The sequence below is a fragment of the Phragmites australis genome, chromosome 8 (genome assembly GCF_958298935.1).
Source record: "Phragmites australis chromosome 8, lpPhrAust1.1, whole genome shotgun sequence".
Classification (NCBI taxonomy): Eukaryota; Viridiplantae; Streptophyta; class Magnoliopsida; order Poales; family Poaceae; genus Phragmites; species Phragmites australis.
This window is the reverse complement of record NC_084928.1, coordinates 21,055,596-21,062,309: the sequence shown is the minus strand read 5'-3', so window position 1 is coordinate 21,062,309 and position 6,714 is coordinate 21,055,596.

Genomic DNA, 6,714 nt, shown 5'->3' with positions numbered 1-6,714 from the left:
AAACCTTGAGAGAATAAAAGCTATCAAAGATATGCGATCTCTAAGTGCAACTAAAAGGAAGTCCAAAGACTAACCGAATTCATGGCGTCGCATAGTCATTTTATTTCCTGATTAGTAGAAAAATGACTATATTTCTTCAAGCTTCTAGGAAATCATGAAAGTTTCAAGTGGACTTTGCAAGCAGAATCAACATTTTCTAGGACCTGAAGAGGTATCTTTCTTGTTCTCCTATTTTAACCTCACCGGATGCATGAGAAGATCTATTCCAATAAATCACAACCATGGCACAAGCCATTAATACAACTCTCGTGGTTGAACAGAAGACGGTCGAGAAGCGGGAGCTCGTTCAGAGGACGATATACTTTGTGAGTGAAGTTTTGCTTGGACCCAAGGTACGTTATTTCCTAGTACATAATCTTCTCTATGTTGTACTTATGACTTCTAGTAAGCTTCAACATTATTTTCAATCACATAAGATTATTGTTGCATTTACCTTCCCGTTGGGAGACATTCTCTATAATTAGGAAGTAGTCAAGAGAATAGCCAAGTGGTGAGTAGAACTTAAGAAGTTCGACATCCACTTTATTCCCCTAGTGGCTGTTAAATCATAAGTACTAGTTGACTTCGTTGTCAAATGGTTAAACCCTACGCCCAATAGTGAATACAAGCATAAAGTCCAAAAAACGTGGACGTTGTATTTTGATGGCTTGTTGGCACTTTAAGGCTCAAGGGCTGGAATAATTCTAATATCATCGAGAAGGGAAACCTTGAGGTATGTCCTTCAAATTGATTTTTCAAATTCAAACAACGTGGAAAAATGTAAATAATTATTGGTTGGTCTCTAAGTAGCTATTTCACTTGGAATTCAATGACTTCTTGTGAAGGGAGATTCATAGGTAGTCACAAATTAGGTCAAAAAGGAATATAAATGTTTTGACTCGACCGCCGCATACCTTCCGGAGTTCTAGAACCTTGAGCAGCATTTCATCATAGTAGACGTACAATACATCCTGAGAAGGGATAATTTCCTAACCGATAGGCTAGCAAGGCTAGCTTTCTCATGATCTCTAGTACCATCTGAGGTTTTTATGGAAAAACTCTTGATGCCATCTGTATCACAAAGAGTCAAGACAGAGGAGGGAGTGGCTATCCTTGATAAGGACATAACACTTGAGGTATCGTGAAGAGTCGATAATTCACCCAAGATGTCACACCATGTCAATTGGGGTAACACAAAGCATTGTTGCACCACTCGATTACAAAGAAACATGGATCTATACCATTTGTGGATACCTTCAAGATCGAGTCATGACTGATGATGATACCAAATCAGAAAGAATTGCCCAAAAGGCTAGAATATATACTCTAGTCAATGGCACCATATACCAGAGAGAAGCCACTAGAGTCTTGATGAAGTGCATCTCTCAGACATAGGGTAAGAGATTACTTGATGAAATCCTTTGAGGTATTTTTGGAGCTCATGCTTCCTTCCAAATCATGGTCATAAATGCCTTTAGAAAAGATTTCTATTGGCCTACATCTCTCCATGATGTGAGTGAATTTGTCAAAAAGTGTGAACACTATCACTCACTAAATTGCTCATGCGCTACAAACAATTCCTTTATCTTGGCCTTTTGCTACCTACGGTTTGGACATTCTGGGACTATTCCCAAAAGCCCCTAGAGGTTTTGAACACCTATTTGTTGCCATCGATACATTTACAAAGTGGATCGAGGCAACGCCAATAGGTAAGATAACTACGGATGTTGCCAAACGATATATCAGAAAGAATGTAGTGACTCAATTTGGAGTTTTGAGTCATATAATCACCAACAATGGACTGAGGTTACCAAACAAAGATGAATCTTGTGCAATCAAAGATTAAGCCATAAGATCCCACCCTGAAATAGGAAGAGTCAGGGGCACCTTAGCATAATTACTTTGGCAGCTGCCAAGAAGTTTATCATGAAAAGTGTCATAACAAGGTTTGGCATCCCAAGTAGGATTATCACTGAAAATGGCACTCAGTTCTCCAGCGTGGCATTCATCGATTACTGCGAAGGACTAGGCACTACAGTTTGCTTTGCATCTGTGGCTCATCCACAAAGTAATGGACAGGTTGAATAGGTAAACGTTCTAGTACTCCAAGGAATCAAGACCCACGTCTTCAACCACTCTTCTGCCTACGCTAAAGTCTGGGTTTCCGAGTTGCCTAACGTAATCTAGGCACTCTAAACGACATCTAGCAGGGTTATGGGTGAAACACATTTCTTCCTAGTCTATGAGGCTGAAGCAATACTGTTCTCTGAGTTAAAAATCAAATCTCCCCAAGTCGAACTATACGCCGACAAGGATGAAATCTCGAGAAGGTAGGACAAACTCAATATTCTCGAAGAAAAAAGGACGCAAGTGCTGATAAGATCGGTGCAGTACTAGCAAGCTCTCTGGCACTACCACGGCCAGAACATCCGCAAAAGATCCTTCAAATCCAAATCTGGTTCTACAGCTTGTACAGAGATAGAGAAACAACAAGAAGCTATCTCTTAAGTGGGAAGGTCCTTATAGGGTGGTCAAGTCTAACCGATCAGGGTCATATAGATTAGCTATGGAGGATGGTCAAGTCCTTAAAAATTCTTGGAATATCGTGTAAGTACTTATGATATATTTTTTAATATTAGTTTTCGTATTACACAAATCAATATATGTCATTTTACCTATTTTGATCCAATGCCTTCAATAGATAAGCCGTTATTCGGGTACTTACGCCCATATGCGCACTCGGACTTCTAGATTGCCCATTTGGGAATTCTTTCTGGATAACCAGTTGGAGGCTTCAGCTATACTCGGACATACAAAACTTGTCATGCACGCCATATTTCTGATGAGAAGGGAAGAACATCTTTTAGGGACCGCAGAAAACCTTATTGCGTCCATGGGTGCCTAAAAGCTAAGACGCTTTTCGCTCGAAGTCTGACCTAAGGTAATTACAATGAAAATCCCAACAAGAGATCCCAGAACTCCCTAAGCTAATCTAAAGAAACAAAGGCCGAACACTTGTTTAAATGTTCCTTGTATTCAGATACACATGCATTGCAGTAGAAATAGGATTCTTTCGTTTAACAAGATTTTGAGCACTTATACATATAAGCTGAGGGAAAGAGAATTACAAGAAGTCTTAAAGATCTACTCATCACCGTGTATCAAGAGGAATGAATGGAGAGAGTCAGGGAAGACACACAAGAGTCATCACTGGACTATTTAACAGAAGCTTCGTATTTTCGGAGGAAATAGAGTTTAACTCACCGGACTATCCGATGATGCTATATGTAAGAACACCAAAGCATTTTGCAATGGATACTGACAGTTGTCAAATCAGCATGTGGAAAAAGTTAAATCACCAGATTGTCTGGTGTTAACAGAGGCATGTGCACCAAACCATCCGGTATTCACAGAAAAAAGTGAGTGGTTGGGCAACGGCTAAATTTGGACATCTAGCCTATATATACCTCCTCACTTGGTTTCATTCGCCTCTCTTGCAACCTAGAAGCATTCATACACATTGTGTGTTATCTAGAGGCAAGGGAGAGCACTTGAAGCGATTTGCAAGTTCTTAATTGAAGATTAAGGACTCCATTAGTGCTCCAAGAGTAGTGAGTGTGCATCTAGCTGTTGTTTTAGGCTTGATTGGGATCAAGTGAACTAGTTAGCTTGTTACTCTTGGTGGTCGGCAACATCTAGCCGGTCGTGGAGATTGGATGTGTTCTCGGTGAGCTCTTGGAGGTCTTGTGGGAGCCCCGGGAAGCTCATGTACTTGGTTTGTTGCCCGCCAATTCAGAGATGGAGAAGTGGCAATCACTAGTGAGCACTTGAGTTTCAGTGACTCAAGGGGGAGCGACATCCTTGTGTGAATGCTCCAACGAGGATTAGTGGAGAGTGCCAACTCTTTGATACCTCGGAAAAAACTCGGTGTCCTTTTTCCCTACTCTTGATACATTCCGCATTTTGCTTCTAGCATTTCTTTCATGCAAGTTTCAATTCCATGCTTTACTTATGTTCTATATGCCTGCATGTGTGTTCTTATCCTTCTAGCTTTCTAGGTCGTCTAGTTGCTTTCTAAGCTAAGGTTGCTTCTTGTTCTAGAAATAGGTAGTTGTTTTAGTTTTTAATTAGTGCCCTATTCACTCCCCTCTAGGGCTATTAGATCATTTCAATTGGTATCAAAGCCTCATGCTCTTGTTAGACTTTAAATCCTAAAGCAATGGTCCCGGGGAATGGAAGTAGTGTGCCAAGGGTCGATGGAAAGAAGTTTGCTTGTTGGAAAGTTTGCATGGCGAGCTATCTTGAGGCTATTTCCCCCGAAGTTTGGCTAGCCGCTTCCATTGGGTTTGATCACCCTTTTACCGACCAACAAGTTAGATAGAATTCTAAAGCTAAGAATGCTATTTTTAAGGGAATTAGTGAAGAGGTTTTCTCTAGAATTCGTAGCAAGAAATATGCTAATGAGATTTGGACCGCTCTTTGTGAAATTCATGAGGGATCTAGAAAAATTTGTGAGGAAAGATATCATGTGCTCATGAATGCTCTCAATCAATTCAAGATGCTTCCAAACGTATTATGCAATGATATGTATTCTCACATGAACATGCTTGTAGAAGAAATTAACTCTCTTGAACTAACTCAATTGTCTCAAGGAGACGTTATTCGCAGGATCTTGATGGTGCTACTAAAGCCGTAATACAACATTGTCATCTCTGTTCTTCATGAAAAGGACATCAATGACATGACCATCACCGACGCCATTAGAAAAATATGTGCTCATGAGATGTTCTTATTTGGAGATCATGAGTCTTCATCCAAGAAAAATCTTACTCTCAAGGCGAAGATGGTTGACAAGAAGAAGAAGATAAAGCTCCCATCATCAAGCGAAAGCGATGAAGAAGATAGTGATGATAATGACTTCGACACCGAGCTTGCACTTCTCATGAGAAGAACTACAAGGATGATATCAAAATTCCAAAAGAAGGGCTACAACTATGATCCCAAGAGGAAAAAATTTCGCCCAAAGAAATTTGACAAGCTCGGTGGAGAAGAAAAGAAGAGGTGCTACAATTGTGGTGAACTTGGCCACATGTCATGTGATTTCCCTCAACCCAACAAGAAGAACATGAACAAGGGAAAGAAGATTGAAGCAAATGAAGATGAGGACAAGCACAAGAAGAAGAGCCAAGATAAGTATTCAACGAAGAAGCTCTTCAACAAGAAGGGTAGAGGACACAAGACCTATATTGTTGGTGAATGGGTCTCTGGCAAAAGCTCAAGTGATGAAGGCAACAACCTCGCGGGCCTTGCTATCACCAATGATGATGATGCACCCCTACCACCACCACCTATGTGTCTCATGGAAAAAGGTAACAACAAGGTGATAGTAGTGATGATGATAATGGTCTTCCTCCTAGTGATCTATCTAAGCTCTTGAATGATTATGCTACTATCATTAAGAAACAAAAAGCTAAAATCAAGTCTCTTGAAAATGCTAATGCCATGCTCAGTTCTAGTCACAATGAGTTGCTTGCTAAATACAATGATGTCCTTAAGAAAAATGATATCCTTAAGAAAAATGATGAAGTAGTTGCATCTAGAAAGTCTCTTGATGCTAGTAACAAAAAGCTAAAACTTGAGCATGTTGACTTCAAATGCAAATATCAAGAACTTGAACCTTCATATGATACCATTGAGTCTTCTCTAAATGAATTGTCTACTACTAAAGTACTTAAGATCGACGCATCTACATCTTGTAATGATCTTCTTGAAATACCTTGCTCAACTTCATGTGATGATGTATCATCTTTAAAGACTAACTATGCAAGGGAAAAAGGGCTTAGGGATGAGATTGCAAGCTTAAATTCATGTGTGGTCCGATTGACTACAACAAGAGAGGCATTGGTTGCTTCCCAAACCTAGTGGAAAAGGTCATCAAGTCACCGGAGATAAATAAGCGCTTCATCAAAGAAGCTGGCTCCTATTGTTAACATTGTGAAGTCACCGGTCACCGCACTAGGAAGTGTCCCATTCCTTCCAAACCCCTTCCCATTTTGCCATCTAAATACAAGTCTACATTTAATGTTCAGTATTTTCTATTGCATAAGCTTAAGAATGGGAATGTCATAGCTAAGTTCATTGGAACTCAAGCAAAGGACAAGCTTCCAAGGCAAATTTGGGTGCCCAAGAATCTTTTGTCTCACATTAAAGGTACCAAACTTGGTTGGGTACCTAAACAAAAGGCTTGATCCAATGTGTGTAGGTGAACTACAAAGCCAGCGGAAAGCATTGGGTACTTGATAGTGGTTGTACACAATATATGACCGGTAATGTAAAGATGTTCACCTATCTAGAAGATGAAGTGGGCGGACATGATAAAGTCACCTTTGGTGATAACTCAAAAGCAAATGTGGTAGGTTTGGGTAACGTGGCAATCTCCCATGATCTCTCTATCTCCAATGTACTTTTAGTTGAGTCTCTTAGTTTCAATTTACTTTCTGTAGCTCAACTATATGATTTAGGCTTCACAAGCTTATTTAGTGATGTTGATGTTGTCATTACTAGCAAAAAGCATAATGATCTAATCTTTAAAGGTTTTAGATATGGACATATATATCCTGTGGATTTTTCATCTAATGAAGCTAGCTTGATAATGTGCCTCTTCACCAAGACATC